This window comes from Scyliorhinus canicula, chromosome 20 (assembly GCF_902713615.1).
Source record: "Scyliorhinus canicula chromosome 20, sScyCan1.1, whole genome shotgun sequence".
Taxonomy (NCBI): domain Eukaryota; kingdom Metazoa; phylum Chordata; class Chondrichthyes; order Carcharhiniformes; family Scyliorhinidae; genus Scyliorhinus; species Scyliorhinus canicula.
In genome coordinates this window covers 66,937,024-66,957,799 of record NC_052165.1, presented here as the reverse complement: position 1 = coordinate 66,957,799, position 20,776 = coordinate 66,937,024, and the positions used below count along the sequence as shown (strand labels likewise).

The 20,776-nt window shown below is 44.3% G+C and overlaps 1 protein-coding gene across 3 annotated transcripts in view; it reads left to right on the top strand.

Moving 5' to 3' along the window:
• The window catches only part of LOC119955146 (zinc finger protein 800-like), a 123,318-nt gene that overhangs the window by 54,285 nt on the left and 48,257 nt on the right, over positions 1 to 20,776 (top strand). The window lies entirely within an intron of this gene.

Genomic DNA, 20,776 nt, shown 5'->3' with positions numbered 1-20,776 from the left:
TCCTCTCACATTGGTTACAAGTAATTGCAGTTACAGACAGCCCCGTGTAAATCCACGTTTGAGGGCCAAGTCTGCGAGATTAATGTGAAACTAAAAGGATTTTCTTGTAATGTGTTTGTGATAATGCAATGTACGTGTTTTGTTTAGCACATAAAAGAGTAAGTAACTCTTTAAAAGTCTTCCCTGAACATTCCCAGCTCATAAAAGTGACATTCTGTTGAGGGCGCTCACCAAGCTATAGTCTGCAAAGCTTGCCACGCTCTCACTTCAGCAGACGTGACACACAAAATCATTGTAACCCAGTGTACGGTGCATGGCAGGGGTTAATGAGCAGGATGGTCAAATTGCTGCCATCAGTGACCCACTTAGGGAGGATGGTCAAGAAGTGCAGTTGAATTTGTGTGACCATGCTGTGCTGCTGTTGTCCTTCAATGAGAGAGGAGAGGATAGTAACAGCCACCAGCCATGTGCTTACTGAAGGCGTGGGTAGCACATTGGCTGAAGCAGCTTGTGGATCACTCTGCTTGTCTGGAAGGTGATGACTCAAAAAAGAACGTGGCTAGATAAAAGTGACCCTGGATTACAAACTGCAGTGCCACTTTTTAAGTTGGCAGACGGTAGTGCAGGATGCATCTGACCTGGAGACAAAAGAGTTTGTTCCTCTTGGTCATTATGAGGTTGATGTGTCAGGACATTTGGGTATGATTGATGGTGAAGCCGGTGGATGTCTCCTGTCTGGCTCTGATGCTTATTCAACTCTGAAGACGCTGTCTTTCGCTTTTTACCATTTGAACATGAAGTGCTGGGGTGATGTTGCTTCAAAACCAATCCTGATGATTAGTTTTAACTTGGCTTGCTGCCCAATATGAGATTCTTAATTTACTGGCCGCCTTCTCTGAGCTGTTTTGGAAGCTCCTATTTCAGTCCCCCCCCCAACTTTCAACTCCCCCTCTGCTGAGATACCGGAAACGTTTCAATTACAGATGGGTTTCTGGCGAGTTACCAGACATCAGACTGTGGTCTGCAATTGAGAAAAAGGAAGAAGCTCCACAAATAATTTCAAAACTGAAAAGTGTTGTCATGGCAATGACAGTAAATATTAATGGGAGAAACCTTTTTTTTCAAAAAAAAATGAAAAGTACCCAATAATTTTTTTTTCCCAATTAAGGGGGCAATTAGCGTGGCCAATCCACCTACCCTGCACATCTTTGGGCTGTAGGGTGAGACCCACGCAGACGCGGGGAGAATGTGCAAACTCCACACGGACAGTGACCCGGGGCCGAGATCGAACCAGGTCCTCGGTGCTGTGAGGTAGCAGTGCCAAATGTTGCCCTGGTCAAAACTTTTTCAGTCAGAGTACATTGATCTTGAGAGCACGACTGACCTGTTCGTCTCCTGACTGGCCCAAAAGTCTGAGCAACAGTAAAATATTCTCTTATATGCTCCTGTAGGTTTCTGAGCCTTCTTATCAGTACAGAATAACCAGGGAATCATTTTCTGCTCCGAGAGGAAGCAACCTGAAAGGAAACGGACCTTCTACCAAACTGCATTGGACAATGAAGAGAACTTTGGTTTCTTATGTACTGCAATTTTTATATCATAAAATCCCTGCAGTGCAGAAGGAGACCATTCGGGCCATTGAGTCTGCACCGGCCCTTGCTCCGATAAGAGCCCCCTACCTAGGCCCAAACCCCTGCTCCTATCCCCGTAACCCCACCTAACCTTTGGGAAATATTAGCGTGGCCAATTCACCCAACCTGCACATCTTTGGACTGTGGGAGGAAATCGAAGCACGGGGAGAAAGTACAAACTCCACACAGTCACCTGAGGTTGGAATCAAATCTGGATCCCTGGCGCTGTAAGGCAGCAGTGCTAACCACTGTGCCACCATGCCTCCCCAAACAACTTCAAAGAGCACATGCATGATTTGAAGCTGGGACCTCTTGTAACCTTCTTGACTGAAATGCCCAAAGCGAGAATCATACCCCTAGACCAACGAGCCGGCACCTGAAGGTAAATGAGGGGATAGCACCTGTCGAGAGACACCTTCTCTACCCATGAAGAATATTCAGCACAGTTTTGCAGAATTCCTCCTGAGCATAAGCAGGAGTATTCATAAATTTGCACGAGTTGAATTAATGGCTATGATTCTTTTAAAGAAGGAACAGAGAGTAGCGAGGCATTCTACTCTTGCCAATCTGAGTGACACAGTGGGTGAATGCACAGTGGAAGTAAGGTTGGCAAAGATCTTTTTTAAGTTGCGACGTGCTACTTATCCTGCGACGTGCTACTCATCCTGCCTACCGCAACAATCAAGCTGTCAGGTTATTTTTGCCCATTGCGTGTGATAAAAGGGCAAATACCACGGTCATGACATCCATCATTTGCTATCCCTGTCTTTTGAAGTGGGTGAGCTACTTTTCTGACATTCCACAGAAAAGGTTGAGCCAAATCAAAGTGGGAATTCTTTTCAAGTTTTAAATACAGCATAGGTAGTTTGAGTCATTTTGTGGACCAAGGGCAGTTAGTGCATAGATATGTTACTGTTGGTGATATAAAGGTGCACTCAGTACCCCTCTGTGAAGATAATTGCCCAAAGCAATGATCTTGTAGATTAGCATCCAGAAATTATGATAAATTATGTTTTTTTAAAAACCCATTCTGACATTGTATTATACATTGAAAAAAAGAATGTATTATCAGTTGGGTGGTGATTTGGGAGGCCTGCTGTGGATGCCACTTGTTTTATACTCTTTGGTATCTGGACAGTAGCAAAACCTGTATGTTGTAGTATCTGTACAGGTTAAGGAAAATGGTAGAAACACCAAATGAGGGCAGCGTGGGTGGCACAGTAGTTTACACTGCTGCCTACGGCGTTGAGGATTTGGGTTTGATCCCGGCCCCGGGCCACTGTCTGTGTGGAGTTTGCACATTCTCCCCGTGTCTGCGTTGGTTCCCCCCCCCCCCCCAACCCAAATATGCGCAGGATAGGTGGATTGGCCGTGCTAAACTTCCCCTTAATTGGGAAAAAAAAAATCTAAATTTTAAAAAAAGAAACACCAAATGGACGAAAAATCAATGCAGTGATGTGCACCAGCTGATAATGCTGACTCCGATCGCGAATTGGATTGGTTTTTCGTCCATTTGGTGTTTCTTTTTTTAAAATTTGCTATATGTTCATAACAAATATTTTCACGGCCTAGTTCTGTGTCTAACCATAGGAAGTTAATGAAGAATTCATGCTGGTGGCATGCTGTTCTGAGAGTGATGTGGTTTGCTGCTTTGCCCACATAACTTGTAGTTGCAATGATGTGCACCTGCTGATAATGCTGACTCCAATAGCAAACAACTGCTTTTATGTTTCCCCCCTTCAGAACTTCAAAACGAGTGACAAATAGTACAAAAGCACATTTCCCACAGTTGACCTTTGACACGCGCTGCCAGATAATGGCAGTTAATTAGAAAGCTCTGTTTTCTTTTTCAGTACGAAAGTATCTTTTTTTTGTCCTGAGTCATTACTGGGCGCAGGGTTGCTGTTTATTAGTGTAAAGGCAAAGAATTTCTATTACAAAAGCCAGATATGTTTTTACGCTAAGCTTCAAAGTCTAAAGCCTCAGGCGTGCAATGGTGGTACACTTTTGCCACCCAGACAACTGATGGGTTTTGTTTGCAGAGCTTTGGTTTGCTAATTGATTAAAGCTTTGTCAGTGAAAACAAAACGCCAAATTGAATTGACCTTTTTTGCGGCACTAGTGCTAAAAAGTAATTATTAATCTGCAGCCTTTTTTGCGTTCCAACAAATTTCCTCCGCTGGTTCTTTACAATTTAACCCTAAGGGTATGGCAGGAGTTGGCGAAATGTAATGAAGAATGTAGGTAGCTGCCAAACTTTAAAAGTAAATAGTGGTGCTTTGTAGTGGAGTAGGAAATTTTAAATAATGAAAAAAGGCTTTCAGACTTATTTATAGATATATATATCTATATATATGTATTCCGCTGAAGATACCTCCTCCAAAAATGGATTAATAGCTTTTGGCAGAAAACATAGAACAGCACAGAACAGGCTCTTCGGCCCACAATGTTGTGCCGAACTTTTGTCCTGGATTAAGAACAAATCAATCGACACCCCAGCGTTCTACCGTAATCCATGTACCTATCCAATAGCCGCTTGAAGGTCCCTAATGTTTCCAACTCAACTACTTCCACAGGCAGTGCATTCCATGCCCCCACTACTCTCTGGGTAAAGAATCTACCTCTGACATCCCCCCTATATCTTCCACCATTGACCGTAAATTTATGTCCTCTTGTAATGGTTTGTTCCACCCGAGGAAAATGTCTCTGACTGTATCTATTCCTTTGATTATCTTGTAAACCTCTACCAAGTCCCCCTCATCCTACTCCGTTCTAATGAGAAGAGGCCTAGCACCCTCAACCTTTCCTCGTAAGACCTACTCTCCATTTCAGGCAACATCCTGGTAAATCTCCTTTGAACCTTTCCAAAGCTTCCACATCCTTCCTAAAATGAAGCGACCAAAACTGCACACAGTACTCCAAATGTGGCCTTACTAAGGTTTTGTACAGCTGCATCATCACCTCACGGCTCTTAAATTCAATCCCTCTGCTCATGAATGCTAGCACACCATAAAGTTGGGAAAATAAAGTTATCTTGTGCTTGTTGATACATACTTAAAAGACCAGTCACGTGAAACTCTTTTACAAATGAGAACTTCCTAAGTTAAATCTTCAGAAGGGTGAGGACTTAGCTCCTGGTCAGGTCAGGAGTTTGTCCACCAAATGAACAAGAAGAAATGCTTTAGCCTTAATAAAATGGCAGCCATTGAGAGACATGCAGAAAGAAAATCAGAGGAAGGTAAGGGGAGAGTGAATGACAGAGTGATAACAATTTTTTTTTTACATTGCAACATTTCATCAATAGGTGCAGGTTGGCAAAGATGTCTTAACATTTTTGCAAAATAGGGCTATCTGTGCTGTAAAAAAACTCTCAAATGAATTAGTCAGTGGCTTCTATTTGGGAACCAATTACCTGACACTGGCTCTGCACGTAAGGAGGGGGAATTTTTGTTTTATACTGGCCTGTCTGGCTGAGTCACCATCCGACTCGCTTGGAATTTGAACAAGTAATATCAACCCAGATCAACGAAAGAAGAACTTTGATTCATATAGTGCACTTTCAGGGCATCACATAGTTCCACAGCCACTATAGTACTTTAGTGACGTAGTCACTGCTGTAACGCAGGAAGCAGGGTGCACATTTTGCACAGAGCAAAGCCCCACAAACAGTAGTGAGTTAAATGACCAGTTGTTTCATTTCGGTGACGTTGGTTGAGGAATAAATATTGGCCAAGACACCATGAGAGTAGCTTCAAAAGTGCTTTCGGATTGACAACTTGAGTGCATAAATGGGGTCTTAGTTTAACTTCTTGAGGGAAAGAGGCTGCCTGTGATAAGGCAGCTTTCCCGTGGTGCCGCACTCTACTGCCAGCCAAAGTTACAGGCTCAACTACTGAAGAGGAGCTTAAGTCTAATTATGATCTTCTTACTCAGAGGTGAGAGGCTTGGCATTGTGCTGGCAAAATTATACGTTGCCAGATCTGACTCTTACTTTAATTTTGTGAGGGAGCTCCGTGATTACAGATCTTCCATTTTACCAAGGTGCCTGGACATGTCAGACTCACAGCGCTAAGTTTATATGTCAATCAGAAGGCTTTTGAAATTTGTGCAGTGCTGTGGCTTGTGTGGCTGTAAATAAGGCAAGGTAAAGTTGCCACAGTCCCTGCTGACCAGAGGCTGCTTTCCCCTATTGAGGGGGAGAGCTGACTGGTGGTGGTTTTAAACTGAGGATCACCACACCTCAGGCAAGGGGAAAGGTTGGGAAGGTGGGTATTGCTTTGACCGTGGCAGAATGTTTGTTTAGAAGAGCTGATGGGTTTTGGTAGCAGATGCACTCACCTGATTTCACACAAAGATCTGACAGTCATGTACCTGATTACAAATTCTTATCACATCTGCTTTCAGAACTTAATTACTTGCCCTCTGTTTGACCAGCTCCCATAGGTCATAGGTTTACATCTTTCAGATTTTTCATTTTGCAAATACCAAACTTCTATAACTTGCTATCCTGTGGAGGTTTGCACTTTTACCCTGTCTGAACAGCAGTCGATATATGGGTAGCCATCTTGTATTCTTATTGTGTGGTATGAAGCTTTAGTATTTTATTGGGGCATATGGGTTAGAATCATAGAATCACAGAATTTCTACAGTGCAGAAGGAGGCCATTCGGCCCATCGTGTCTGCAATGACCCTCTGAACAAGTAACCTACCTACGCTCACTCCCCCGCCCTTTCCCCACAACCCTACCTAACCTACAGATCTTTGGACACTAAGGGGCAATTTAGCATGGCCACACTTGCAGGTACATTCACTAAAATTATAAGCTGTGTGATATATACTCCATTATTACATTTTATAATTTAATAAATTAAATGAATTTTAAATCAGCAGCATTTTTTAAAGCTTTGTCTTCATGCAGGCCTGTTTGATTCATTTTTAAATTGCTATATTTTAATAATTGGCATTAGCAATTGTTCTGGTTTGGCATGGATCCATGTTTATAGAAATTGAGACCTGTTCTGCATATGAATACTTACATGAACCCACACTGAAGAAGTGCTGCTTGGAGTGATTTGCTAATACTGATTTTAAAAATGAAATGAAAATCGCTTATTGTCACAAGTAGGCTTCAAATGAAGTTACTGTGAAAAGCCCCTAGTCGCCACATTCCGGCGGCCTGTTCGGGGAGACTGGTACGAGGCTGGTAAGGGTGGGCGATGCAGTAAAGTAGTGATGTTTTTCAGAATTTGCTGCAGTAGCAAAGTGTTCTGTCTTGTTGAAGTGCGTAGTAAAAGTTGGGTTTTCGATTGGGGGAAAAAGACTTTGTGCAGCCCAACCGTATATACTGGGCCACAATTTTCTAGAATGGGGTATCGCCTGGAATTCGCCATGTCAGATACTTTCCCTCACCCCTCATCTCGATTGAGTGCAACAGGTATCTGGGACCTCATTGAATGATGAGACCAAGTCATCGAGGTTTACAGCATGAAAACAGGCCCTTCGACCCAACTTGTCCATGCCGCCCAGTTTTTACCACTAACCTCGTGCCAATTACCCGCATTTGGCCCATATCCCTCTATACCCATCTTTCCCATATAGCTGTCCAAATACTTTTCAAAAGACAAAATTGTACCTGCCTCTTATTTAACAATTGACAAAGAAGCAAGACAATGGAGATTCAAATCGGGCACAGACGTAAAGAAAGGGAAACGGAGGTTGGGTTAAAAGTTAAAGGAAGAAACAAACCGACAAAGAAAAGATAAATTCAAGAATCTTGAACAACAATTTACTATCTGTAAGGACGATACTCTGCTTCCAGCATCCATTAAAAGTATAGGCTCGGGTAATAAATGCAAATTTATTAAATTGTTCCCTTTCTGGGCCTGGGTGGTTGATTGACATTGCAGAAATATAAAAATTAAAAGGTAAAAAAGAAAGACTAGCATTTAATGATCATTTAATGCCTGATTGACTTACAGCCATTGAAGCACTTTTAAGTGCAGCCATTGTTTGTAGTAAAGAGCAGGATTTGATGCGCAAAAACAGTTCAATTTTGGCCGCGTATAGTGCCGGGGACGACCCCACTATGTTATTTTTGCCTCGGACAGGAATGCCCCATACAGGCCTCACTTACCTCATTTCAGCCCGCTCTTTCAACCTCTGCCCATTGGATTCTCCACTGCGGCCTCCAGACCCCTCACTGCCCCAACTTACCTGTTGCGGGGTCCTCGAGCCCCCCCATTTCTTAAGGGCAGGGTACCCTCGGGCCTGATCCCTGGCATAAACAACCTGACAGGTGCCAGGCTGGCATTGCCATAGTGCCCAGTGGAGTGCCAGGGTACCACACCGCCCCGAGCCTTACCATCCGGGCATCTCCGATGGCCTAGATGACCCACCCCAGGTGCTGTTACGCCTGATCCACGTTTGTGTGCACCAGTGCTAACCTGCCCCCTGGTGAAGTCTCTCACACGCGGCAGTTAGTTCCTGGAGACATATTTAAATGAGCCTGTGTAGATCTGGATCTCGCCCAGCGACGTCTCGTGCGATCTCGTTAGATTTTACGAGGCGATCCGAGCATCGCAAATCTTATGAGAGACTACTTGCGCGATATAAACGGCCTCATTGCATGACCAAGTTGGGCGTAACGAGACCGTGCTCGTGGTATAATCAGCAGTCAATTTATGCACAGAAAGCTCCCACAAACAGCAATGCAATAATTACTTGATAATCTGTTTTTCGTTACGTTGGTTGAGGCAACATAATGGCCAGGACCCAGGACCTTGCTCACTTTTGAAATAATGCCATGGGATCACACGTAAGAGGACAGAGTTCTGATCTGTAAAATGGCACCTCTGACAATCTCAGATAGTTGAACCCTATAACTTTGTGACTCAAGAGGCGAGAGCATTCCGAACTAAACCGTGGCTGCTGAATCTCATTAAAAAGGTACTCGTGCAAGTGTGTACCAGCCATAATAAGCATTTAATGTGAAAATACCACAGTTTCTTTGAACTTCTAGGGAGGGTGAAGGCAAGCACCCTTTTCATGAGATTAATGGAGAATTGCCGCACAAATTGTGATAACTAACCAATCTTGGGCTATTTACCTCGCTGCAAGTTGCTGGATGATTTGTACATTTATAATGGCGAGTGCATTGTAGTGGTTAGCATTGCTACCTCACGCCGCTAAAGATCCGGATTCGATCTTGGCCCTGGTTCACTGTCCGTGTGGAGTTTGCACATTCTCCCCGTGTTTGCGTGGGTCTCACCCCACAACCTAAAAATGTGCAGGGTGGGTGGATTGGCCACACTAAATTTCCCCTTAATTGGGAAAAAAAAATTGGGTACTCTAAATTTATTTAAAAAATAATGGCGAGTGCCATTAAACCCGCCATTACTTTGGCAACACAGCCACAGAGTCCTTAAACTTCCCATTGTGCATTATTCTGAGTTTCACTGACCAAAATAAATGCCGTGCTCGGACAGTTTGCTGTAGGCTGGACATTTCTGGCGATATAATTATTTTTCGGAGTGCATTGAAATGTGCCTCATTTTTTTGCCGAAGCTTTGCCAGTGAATTTTGTGCACCCCACCTACCTATTGACAGTGATCATTTTTAAAATTAGAATTTCCCAAGTTGGCACGTTTATGGAGGATGGTGGTTAGATTGGCGCTTCGGAGACCAATCATCACAGCTTTTGGTCCAACGGAATTTAAAAATGGAATTTTTCCCCTTTCCTGGCATTGTGATCCTGGCACCAAAAGAAGACATGGTTGTTTCTGATGCCATTTACTTAAGCACGCTTGGGAATTATGGTGCAACAGTGCAGGCGGTGGGAACTGTCATCTGCAGACATCTAGTTTTTCGGCAAATGCCACTTTTCGGAAGTTAGTGCTTTGAGCTAAGTTTTTTCATCTTCTTGGTAGCATAACGGCAAAGACATTCTCAGAAATACAGATTAAATGGCCAAATTGATTAACTTTCATGTTTCATGCCATATTTTTTAACTGTGGTGAGAAGTCTTTTATATTTCTGGTACTTAAACGATCACCTTCTAGTTCACGTCCTGCAACTGGAGCGTTTTGAGCTACTATGTTGCAGTATTGAGTCGAGTTTTTAATTTTAAAAAAACACCACAATTTGCAACCATGTGTTGATAAATCCTGGGAGTCTGCGGAAAGATTGTGAAGAAAATGAAGTTGTTTTCATGTCTGAGGCATAGGCCTCCTGGATCAGAGTTGGTGTCAATAATGATCAGCTGATTGTTTAACCGTGGAAAAAATAAATCTGAACAGTCCAATCATGAGGTGAATAAAATTAAATGCCGGGTATTCTTTTCTTTCCCCTCTTAAATTGGCCTGCTTTGCCTCCCTCTCTTTGTTTGCAGTTTTATGAATAAGGTAACCAGGTTTTGTACCCCCCCCCCCCCCCCCCCCCCCCCCCCCAGTAAAATGCAACCAGAGCTTACTTTTTTTTCTTGGGTGCGGCACTTCACAAAAGCCAGTGTCACCAGTGTTCTCTGCCGTCTTTATTTGCATCTCTTGTGTTCTTGTCAATATTAATGGGCAACTGGAACATGATTGAATAATACTGAAACATTTGGCGGGCAGTTTGCATTGTCGTCGCAGTTCAAGTAACAAACGCGGACAATAAATTATAATAGTGGAGAAAAGCGCAAAAACTCCATCAGCATTCCACCTGTTTTCCTGCTGCAGATACAGAGAATAAGTTTGCTTATTCAGTGGAATCCCGATCTTAAGGACTGAATTAAGCTCTGTTTATTCTGCAGCTGTATATGTGACTTTGTTGAGTCTCTACAGCTGCGTCACGCTACAGCTAAAGGTAGAGATGTACTTCAGTGTTAAGTGATTACCCTCCCGTCTAGCCTTTTAACGTCATTATTTCACTCCCTGAGCTTTATGCTGGTCCAGTGGTCTGATTTGCCGAACCTGGATGACCGTCATTTTCTTAGTGCAGAGGCTTGGGGTCCCTTGTGTTCCTGCAAGAGGAATCTTCAGGGGATATCCTGCCACGTCCACGGAGGACAGTACAGCCCCCATTGGACTGACCCATTTGGCAGCTGGCCAAATTATCGTTCGAATTAAGAGTCCCCCCAACATTCAACTGGAGCCTTCCTCATGACTGACTTGCATTTTATACAGCTGAACAATGACTGCCACTTCTGGGCTGAAAATAATGGGAGAAAATTGAAGCCAAGTACTTTAATTTTAAAAAATTGCCTTGAGACATTTCTTTATATATATTTAAAATAAATTTGGAGTACCCAATTCATTTTTTCCAATTAAGGGGCAATTTAGCATGGCCAATCCACCTAGCCTGCACATCTTTTGGGTTGTGGGGGCAAAACCCACGCAGACACGGGGAGAATGTGCAAACTCCATACGAACAGTGACCCAGAGCCAGGATCGAACCTGGGACCTCGGCGCTGTGAGGGAGCAGGGCTAACCCACTGCGCCACCGCGCTGCGACATTTCTTTATATTAATGGCACAAGGCATTATATGAAAACAAGATATTGTTGTTATGGAGTTGCCACTCAGCAATGAAGGTTGTGCACTGGGCTCCTTTGTCACTGGTCTTACTTTGACTACAGGTTCAGCTGACAGTATAACTTGAGTCTGTGGGCTATATGTTAAATTGTCAGGATATTAATCTGAAATATACATTCTAAAGTAATTTTCAGCGTGCAGTTAAGCTGCAAATGTAGCATTACAATGACTACACTTCACACGTACATCATTAAGATATCCAGTGACCGTGAAAATCGCTAAGCAAATGCCAGCCCTTTTCTCTTTGAAATTGCAGGAGCATAAATAAATCAACCATTCCGACACAGAAAGGGAGTAATTTAATAAATTAGTGCATTTTACCCGGCTTATTTGAGGGATGCTGGATTTACAGATAGTAAATCATTGTTGGAGATTCTTAAAACTTAACATTCTGAAAATGTCTTTCTTGATTTTTCACTTTCTGCCTCTTCACGCCTTTGCACAGGCACCGCGATTGCAGCGTGAAATCAGCTTGGGCAAAACTCTACTGGAGAGGAGCTACGAGATAACAATGATAAAGTTGATTTATTGCGAAGCTCAGTGTGGCAGATAATCTGGTACAATTAGAAGTAATTATGTCACAGGAAGCTTTAAAAGGTTCAATATCGCTAAACGAAACCTGACTCCAAGTTGGGCATGAGTGGAAAATAAACACTGCATTATAATTTTAGGAAGGACAGAATAGGTAAGGTAAGATGAAGAATGACAGTAGAGGACTAATGTAGAGAGGATTGGATAGTGTGAGATTTAAGTGGTTGCTACATTAGTGGGATTGTACTGCAGTTCCCCTGATGGTGACCGGAAAGAAATGGATGAGGGTGTCTTTATCACATCATAGATTATCACTAGCTTTCAAAGCACTACTCCTGCCTCAGGTGAATGAAGAGGTATGTTCCAGAAACATATATCATAGAATTTACAGTGCAGAAGGAGGCCACTCGGCCCATCGAGTCTGCATCGGCTCTTGGAAAGAGCGCCCTACCCGAGGTCAACACCTCCACCCTATCCCCATAACCCAGAAACTCCACCCAACACTAAGGGCAATTTTGGACACTAAGGGCAAGTTATCATGGCCAATCCACCTAACCTGCACATCTTTGGACTGTGGGAGGAAACCGGAGCACCCGGAGGAAACCCGCTCACACACGGGGAGGATATGCAGACTCCGCACAGACAGTGACCCAAGCCGGAATCGAACCTGGGATCCTGGAGCTGTGAAGCAATTTAGGGGGATGAGTAGGAATAACAATTACTGTTCCAGGTGATTTTAATTATCTGTCTGTTGACTAGGACCGGGAGGGGTTAAAGTGGGATGGAATTCTTAAATTGTGCCAAGCAGTAGGTTCACATGCCATATGAAGAGGGTATTGCTAGATTTAGTTATAAATAACCAAGTATATCGAGTAGATGCAGTAAATGTGGGTGAGCACCTTGGGCGCGGTGACCAGAATGAGTTTGGAATAGGGGAAAGGTTGTTACAAAAGCAAGTAGATTGGAATGGAGCAAATTGCCAAAAGAAGTGAGATGGTTAGGGTAAGGCGGACTGAGAAATTGGCTCACAAGATTGTAGATCAATAAAGGGATATTTTAAAAACGTTTTTAATGGGGATTATTTATTCTGCATTCTCACAAGAGAAGGCAGTTTCTGGAAAGTGGCGGCTAAAGAAAAGAGGGAACATGTTAAAATAAGGAAAGTGGTTAAGAGAGTGAAAAGGAGCACTGTGCAGAGAGAATCTCAGACAAAATGTTCAGAAGATCCCATATGACATTTTACAAATATGGAGCACCGAAGAGAAAAGGTAGTGAGATGATAGAAAATATGTGGAAATAAGCAGAGGTGTGGAGTATTTTGAATCCGTGTTTATAGGACTAAAGTTTTCTGGGAGGAGTAATTTCTGAATTAGTTCCATGTGAGATGAGATGTAATAATAAAAGTACCTTATTATAGAAATTTACAGTGTAATTGCAAAGAGTCAAATCCTGATGACACAAAATTCTGCTTATGTTGAAATCAGCAACTATTCCCGCCGGTAGAATGGCAAATCCATGGGAATGATGCCAGTGATAAATTGAAATTCCGCACTGGTAACTCTGGATTAGCTGGAGCATGAGGTGTTCCTGTATGCTGATGGCCTGTTGTATATTTCGGACCCGAGCTCTTCTGTGGGGGATATAATGGGATAATTTCAGAGATTTGGAGCATTTTCAGGTTACAAGCTCACCTTGGGTAAAAGTGAGTGGTTTTTGGTGTCTTCTCCAGGGCCGGGAGTCGGAGTATGGGGATTGCCATTTCGGGCGGGAGTCGGAGTATGGGGTTGCCATCTCGGGCGGGAGTCGGAGTATGGGGGTTGCCATCTCAGGCGGGAGTCGGAGTATGGGGGTTGCCATTTCGGGCAGGAGTTGGGAGTATGGGGGTTGCCATTTCGGGTGGCAATAACCCACTTCAGGTATTTGGGAGTGCAGGTGGCCCGGGATTGGGCCCGGCTTCGTAAGTTGAACTTTGCGAGTCTGGCAGGTTGAACAAAGAAAATTACAGCACAGTAACAGGCCCTTCGGCCCTCCAAGCCTGCGCCGACCATGCTGCCCGTCTAAACTAAAATCTTTTACACTTCCGGGGTCCGTATCCCTCTATTCCCATTCTATTCATGTATTTGTCAAGATGCCCCTTAAACGTCACTATCATCCCTGTTTCCACCTCTGGCAGCGAATTCCAGGCACCCACTACCCTCTGTGTAAAAAAGCTTACCTTGTACATCTCCTCTAAACCTTGCCCCTCGCACCTTAAACCTATGCCCCCTAGTAATTGACCCCTCTAACCTGGGAAAAAGCCTCTGACTATCCACTCTGTCTATACCCCTCATAGTTTTGTAGACCTCTATCAGGTCGCCTCTCAACCTCCTTCGTTCCAGTGAGAAGAAACCAAGTTTATTCAACCTCTCCTCATAGCTAATGCTCTCCATACCAGGCAACATCCTGATAAATCTCTTCTGCACCCTCTCTAAAGCCTCCATATCCTTCTGGTAGCGTGGCAACCAGAATTGAACACTGTACTCCAAGTGTGGCCGAACTAAGGTTCTATACAGCTGCAACATGACTTGCCAATTTTTATACTCGATGCCCCGGCCAATGAAGGCAAGCATGCCGTATGCCTTCTTGACTACCTTCTCCACATTTGTTGCCCCTTTCAGTGACCTGTGGACTTGTACACCTGGATCTCTCTGACTGTCAATACTCTTGAGGGTTCTACCATTCACTGTATATTCCCTACCTGCATTAGACCTTCCAAAATACATTACCTCACATTTGTCCGGATTAAACTCCATCTGCCATCTCTCGGCCCAAGTCTCCAAATGATCTAAATCCTCTGACAGTCCTCATCGCTATTTGCAATTCCACCAACCTTTGTGTCGTCCGCAAACTTACTAATCAGACCAGTTACATTTTCCTCCAAATCATTTATATATACTACGATCAGCAATGGTCCAAGCACTGATCCCTGCGGAACACCGCTAGTCACAGCCCTCCAATCAGAAAAGCATCCTTCCATTGCTACTCTCTGCCTTCTGTGACCTAGCGAGTTCTGTATCCATCTTGCCAGCTCACCTCTAATCCCGTGTGACTTCACCTTTTGTACCAGTCTGCCATGAGGGTCAAAAGCCTTACTGAAGTCCATACAGACAACATCCACTGCCCTACCTGCATCAATCATCTTTGTGACCTCTTCGAAAAACTCTATCAAGTTAGTGAGACACGACCTCCCCTTCACAAAACCGTGCTGGTTCTTGCTTGCTTCCAAATGGGAGTCGATCCTGTCTCGAAGAGTTCTCCCAGTAATTTCCCTACCACTGACGTAAAGCTCACTGGCCTGTAGTTCCCTGGATTATCTTTGCTACCCTTCTTCAACAAAGGAACAACATTGGCTATTCTCCGTCCTCCGGGACTAGGATTAAGGTGGATCTACTGAGGTGGGATAGTATTCCCTGTCATTGACTGGTAGGGTGCAGGCGGTAAAGATGAATATTTTGCTGCGGTTTTAATTTTTATTTCAGTGTCTTGTCGGTCTTTTTGCCGAAGCTGTTCTTTATAGCTTGGTTTCACCATTTTTCTGAGTGGGTACGGTGGCTAGGATTAGGAAGATAGTACCTCAGAGAGGGCAGCAGTCATGCCTTCCAAACCTCTTGTCCTATTCCTGTGCAGCAAATGCAGCGAAGGTGCGGGGTTGGAGTAGGGAAATGGAGGCTTTATGGGTGAGGATGGAGGCAGGTTCTTGTAGGGGGTCGGGGTTGCGGACGGTTACCCCAGGGAGTGTTCAGGGAGTACTGTGGTGGTTGCCACGCTGAAAATATGGAGACAATTTCAGCAACATTTTAGGTGAGGGGCGGGATCGAGGTTGACGCTGATCCGAGTGAACCATGGGTTTGAGCTGATGAGATGGATGCAAAATTTCGGGAATGGGAGGAAATAGGGGTGATGGAGATGAAGGACTTGTTTCTGGAAAGATGGTTCGCAGGTTTGGAGGAGTTGGACGCAACGTTTGGGTTTTCGGCTTTTCCGGCAACACCTTCCTCCTCGTTGCTGGATGAGGTGTTGTCATTGACAGGATTGGAGGGTGGAGTCGTCTCGCCGATTTATAAGAGGGTTTTGAAAGAAGAAACGGTGTCCCTAGAGGGGGTCAAGGCCAAATAGGAGGGGTTGAGGATGGTGCTCGAGCTGGGATTGTGGTGTGAGATGCTGCAGAGGGTGAATGCCTCAATCTAGTGCGAGGCTGGGTTGATACAGCTAAAGGTGGTACACAGGGAACACTTGACAAAGTCGAGGATGACCCCGTTGTTTAAGGGGGTTGGAAGGTATTTGTGAACGGTGTGGGAGGGGCCCAGCTAAACATGTATATATATTTTTAAAAAGTGGACAGCATGGTTGCACAGTGGTTAGCACTTTTGCCTCACAGCTCCAGGGTTCCAGGTTCGATTCCCAGCTTGGGTCACTGTCTGTGCGGAGTCTGCACGATCTCCCTGTGTCCGTCTGGGTTTCCTCCGGGTGCTCCGTTTTCCTCCCACAAGTCCCAAAATACGTGCTGTTAGGTCATTTGGATATTCTGAATTTTCCCCCTGTGTACCGGAACAGGGACCGGAGTGTGGCGACTGGGGGATTTCCACAGTAACTTATTTGCCCTGTTAATGCAAGCCTACTTGTGACAATAAAAGAATATTATTATTCTGATGCTGCCTGAAGTTGGGGAAATTTTGGAGGTCGCTCTTCAGCACTATGTCAGCGATCTTGCATGTGGACGGAGCCATATTCGGGGTGTCAGACCTGCCGGGTTGCAGGTGGGAGCGGGGGCAGATGTTTCAGCCTTTGCCTCGCTTATTACTCGTAGGCAGGTCCTGTTGGGGTGGCGGTCAGCACCATGTGCCTCGACGTGGCTGGGAGATCTAATGGAGTTCCTGCATTTAGAGAAGGTGAAGTTTGCCCGAAGAGGGGCGAATGAAGGGTTCCACAAGAGATAGGTTTGTTTATTCTTCATTTCAGGGAGCTAGTTACCGTATATATAGGAGCCAGTCAATTGGCTGGACAGCTGGTTTGTGATATAGAGCGAGGCCAACAGCGCGGGTTCAATTCCCGTACCAGCTGAGGTTATTCATAAAGGCTTCGCCTTCTCACTCTTGCCCCTCGCCTGAGGTGTGGTGACCCTCTGGTTAATCACCACCAGTCAGCCCCTCCCCCTCAAAGGGGAATGCAGCCAATGGTCATCTGGGACTATGGTGACTTTATTTTACTTTTACTATGTAGTAAAGAGGTAAAGTGTTCTTACATATAGCTTTTCACATTTTTATTTATTAAATTCTTAACTCATTATACTCTTTTTAAAATTGGAATTAACTTGCTAATTAATTTTGTGTCAATGACCAGACCTTCCTTTATTATGCAATATAAAGGACATTGCTAGTTAACTCTATGCCATTGGGTATCAGTCTCAGTTCACCGGTAATATTCTCCGCTCTCTGTTAGAAGATCTTGGGTCCAATTTCAGATCGGATATAAGCTGATAATCCAGGTTGCCGCTTCAGTATCGTCTGAGGGAATGCTGTACAGTCGAAGGTTGCGGAAGCACTTCTGGATGAGGCATTGTATCAGAGGCTTCAATCCACCCTCGTGGTGAGCACAAAACTTCCCAAGACAGTAGTCAGTGAAGTTATCGGGAGTTCTTCCCATCTCCTGAGCAGCTTTCATCGTGCAATTAGTATGACTTTGAAACACAGGTTGTCTGGTCATTATTAAATCGCTGTCTGCGGGTGCTTGTAGCTACATAACCCTGTCATCATCATGTAGAATATTGAGCTGCGGTTGCAATCAGATTGACCATGATCTTATTGAATGGTCGAGCAGGCTTGAGGGGCCGAATGGCCCTCTCCTAATTCGTATGTTCATATAATTTTGAAGTGTACTCACTGTTATAATTTGAAGTCGGTCGTCCTGAAGCTGTGAAAGATGGGATTATAAATACCTATTCTTTCTTGCTTAACATCAGTTGCTTTAATATTTAATTGCCTGAGTAGAATCCTCAGGGTAAATTTCTTTAAAGTACTTTCTTCTCATAGCGTTGGTGACAACCTGGTCTCTGACTTTTATCCTGCAATGTTTGCGGACTGATCAGTAAGTGGTATGCAAGAGCAACCCTGGTGTTTTCTGTTCCGCTTCTTCCTTCCAGCAAAGGATCCCCTGATGTTTTCCTGGGGGCGGAAGAGAGGTTGTGGGTGTGGGGGGAGGGGGGGGGGGGGGGGGGGGGGAGGAGGTGGTGGAAGAAGGTGGTAGAGTAGGTTGTGGGGGTGGGTGGCGTTTCGGATGGGAGCCTGGCAGATCACGAATAAACAGCTGTTTTGTAGCTAATGGACTGAAACTCTGTTCCATAAGATGTATTTCTGCATGTTCCCCACCTCAAGATTTTGTCACTTGGGATTTTTAATCTTACTACACTTGATCTTAGCCAAAAGGCCGAGAAGCGACAGTGGGGGGGGGGGGGGGGGGGGGGGGGGGATTTTTACTCTTAACTTCGCTTCCAGAAAGGAAATTACGTGATCAAAGTCTTAATTTCTAAGAATTCTCGTATTCTCGAGAGGGCAACCTTTCCAATTTTAATTTGGGATATGCTAAGGAGAGAGAAAATTACTAGACATCCACATAAAATAAAAATTTCACTTGTTTGATAGCGGGAGGAGGGCATCTTCTAGTGTGTGAGTCATCATGTGTCTGCGTCCACTGCACTGGGGAGTGCTCGTACCTCTCCTGGGCCAGTTCTATTCTGCTGTCTCTCCTGAACTCTACCACTGCTGCTCTCCTCCAGCTCAGAGTATTCTCACTTCTATCCTGCTGGTCTGCCGCCCCCAGCCTGCACACAGTGGCGGAAGCATCTAAAATAATTTTCTTCACTGTCTTTATTGTCCTTTCTTTGTGGCTGTTCTGGGAACATTGAGTCAATCACAGAGTGTGGGACTGAAGTTGTATATAGTCCGGAGCAGGTAAAGCCATCAGGCTCCCTGCTGTGAACTTACTTCAGCAAATCTGTTCCATTTTTTACAACAGTTCAACAACTTTCATGGCCCTTCTGACGCCTGACCACAAATTACTTGTTTGTGGTAGGTTCTGAACTTGTGTCCTCTGGATTGAGTCCAATACTAGAACCTCTTAAGTGACTGCATCCGTGAGAGTTTATAAGCCTTAGAACTTCTGACATGAGCCTTTCTATCATGTTACAGGACATCACTGCACATTTTAAATTGTCTTTTATTTTGCCCAGTTGCAATTTCTAATATTCTAATTTTTAGAAACATTCATCGTGCAAGACATGTTCAGCCTGGTTTTTAAACCACGAAGTTTGGACAAATAGGTAAACTGCAATTGAGCGAATTCTGATACAAATTCTAAATTAGGAGTTTGTAAGCCAGTGAGAGCAGAGAACGTTGAGCCTGTTGATTCCTGTGTGTTGTTAAATGCTGGTGACCCATCCTCTGCTGCCATTCTTTTACTGGTGAATAGGGATTTCTGGTGAGTTTTATTAAATTGTGCATTTTTCTCTTCACCTTCAGGGGCTGGTTTAGCTCACTCGGCTAAATCGCTGGCTTTTAAAGCAGACCAAGCAGGCCAGCAGCACGGTTCGATTCCCGTACTAGCCTCCCCGGACAGGCGCCGGAATGTGGCGACTAGGGCCTTTTCACAGTAACTTCATTGAAGCCTACTCGTGACAATAAGCGATTTTCATTTCATTTCATTTCATGCATCTTATACATCATATGCACATTTTATTTTAGGCAGTGTCTCACAGCTGGCAGCCGCAAGATTCAAGGCTTGCTAGTGATCCTTTCACCAGCTGATTTCTGAAGGTACAAAACAGGAATTTTTGCCATGAGAGCTTATGTTGACATTTATTTGGATTTGGGTTTATTGTCACGTGTATCGAGGTACAGTGAAAAATATTGTTCTGCGTACAGTCCAGACAGATTGTTCCGCACATGAAAAAACATAGGATATACGATAAATACACAATGCAAATACAAAGACACAGACATCGGGTGAAGCATACAAAGTGTAGTAAAGGTTAGAGATAGTGTTAGTGTTAGAATTAAGTTTTAAAAGCTTAGTACTGTTATGAGAGACATAGGAAGAGGATCTGTGGGAGAGAGTCACTGTGTTCGAGAGCTCAGTCCAGTATGTTGAGCATGGGAAAATTGCAAATTTTTCATTTCTGCAGGATCTACTTCAACATTTGGATTGTCCTAAAGTTGCCAGTGAAGTAGGAGCATAGTTTAATAATAATAACCGTTTATTATCACAGGTATGAAGTTAATGCGACAAGCCCCTCGTCGCCACATTCCAGCGCCTGTTCGGGTAAGCTGGTACGGGAATTGAACCCGCGCTGCTGGCCTTGTTCTGCATCACAAACCAGCTGTCTAGCCCACTGAGCTAAACCAGCCCTACAGGTAGTTTGAATCAGAATGTATAGTTGTGCAGGGTGACAGTTCATGGGCCTCTGGAGAAATATATTAGAGTTTACGTTCCAGCTGTGGGCGTGCAATTATTGTCCACCCTACTCTCATTTCTGGTGTCTCTTTTTGTATTCCAGCTGGTGAGGCCAATGAAAATCTCCCAGATGTTAGTACAAGCTTTAATTGTTTTAACGCTTTGCTCTCACTTGGTTTTTATTTCTGTAGTTTGCCCTGGCTAGGTTCCGAGCTGTTGACAGAAAGCTATTCATTGAAAAGGGAGGAAGTCCATAGTGCGAAGGGCTGGTCGATAATGTTCAGTCGTTTTAAAAGTAAACCTTTGCGGTGAATGGCTCCCTCAAGTGGATATTTTCAATCTTGCAGTCAGTTCTCAACCCTTGGAGTTGCTTTCCTCTGGAGCTCAGGGGAGGGGGGGGGCGGGGGGGGGGGGGGTTTCCTAATTATTTTCTACCTCGCAGCCAGTCTTCCGGAGGGCCAGTCACTTTGATTTGGAAAGTTGTGAAGCATTCCCATTGACAGACCTGAGGGTCAGCGTTTCAGGTTCTTGAACCATGTTGTCTTTTTTTGTTTCCCTAAAA